We start from the raw sequence: 1,326 nt of genomic DNA, 5'->3' as shown, positions 1-1,326 counted from the left end.
CCATAATCTCTTCCATATTGCAACTGGTGTGCTATATGTACACGGCTCTCAGAATACTGCCAGACATGAATAAACATATGGATGTGTACATACCTGATGTCCCTGACCTACATACAAACTACAAGTGGGGACAGTGACATAAAAATAGGTGTTTATTCAGAATGGTATAGGGCATGCTTTAGTCTTGTCAACAAAAAGCAAACCATGTCTATCCATTGGGTTGTCTTTTAAGGCATGACCCTCTGTAAAAACTTTTTTGATCAAATATAATTCCAGGTGTTTTTCTTAAATGCTGTGTAACATGCACAGTGTAAGATGTAGCAAATGGCAAGAGACGGTTTTTGGGTGTGAGCAAAAAGTGACCTTATGTGACAAGACATAGTTACCTGGGTCAGGGCCTCTTTTATATGAAACAGCCAAACTCTGCTGTTTCATATAAGAGGTCCTGACCCAGGTAACTATGTCTTGTCTAGTCACAAATAACAAGACACTTGTTTAACAGTCTTACATTTGTGGTATTCAGCATGTCTTCCCATTCCTCCACCATATGCAGGAATTATAACAAAGGGACTGGGTCGTTCAGCTATGTCCTCGGTAATTGGTAGCATCTGTGTCTAAAGCTGTATTCCATGCTGTTTTTAAAGAGATAGAGCGCAAAACGGGAATTTGTGGCACGGGAACGCACGGGAGGCGTTTTTCCACCCCTCCATCTGCCTTGAAGTCAATGCTGATGAGTCATTCCAGTGAATGGACGTGGTATATGTGTCTTGCAGGAATTTGACTATGTAACCTACTAACTAGTCAAACAAACTACAAAGAAACACTGACCGAATTGTGCAATAATGCATTCACAGTTCTACCTATTCAAGCCATTTATGCAACATTGCAATCCTGAACGACTTTTCAGCAGACACGCAGATCCACCTACAGGAAATGGGTCCAATAATAACTTAAATCATTTTACATTCATGTTGTAAACACTTATTTGAGCACCCTAAATAGATGGGTAGAACAATACAGATAGTAAAATAATGTACAAAGACATAGCCAACAGTATTTCTTCTGACAAATGAAGGCTTATTCTGTTCCTGTGTCCCATATTCGGTTGTTATCAACTAATGTGTTTAGTCATGTTTTCGTAAAGGCAACTTAACTTTACCGTATCAAAAGCCTAGTCTGTCGCTGTCTATAACTGTTTGTAGCCTGGTCCGAGGCAGAACCTTTGCGTCATGGAATGTTCCTTCTCCGACTGATGGTGGAGTCGTGAGCACACAACCTAGTAGGTTTCCCAGTGACTTTTACAGTCTGGTGCACATGGGGTTAAAT

Source organism: Alosa alosa, chromosome 5 (assembly GCF_017589495.1).
Source record: "Alosa alosa isolate M-15738 ecotype Scorff River chromosome 5, AALO_Geno_1.1, whole genome shotgun sequence".
NCBI classification, from domain to species: Eukaryota; Metazoa; Chordata; class Actinopteri; order Clupeiformes; family Clupeidae; genus Alosa; species Alosa alosa.
The sequence above is the reverse complement of the archived record's forward strand: the minus strand, read 5'-3'. Positions refer to the sequence as shown.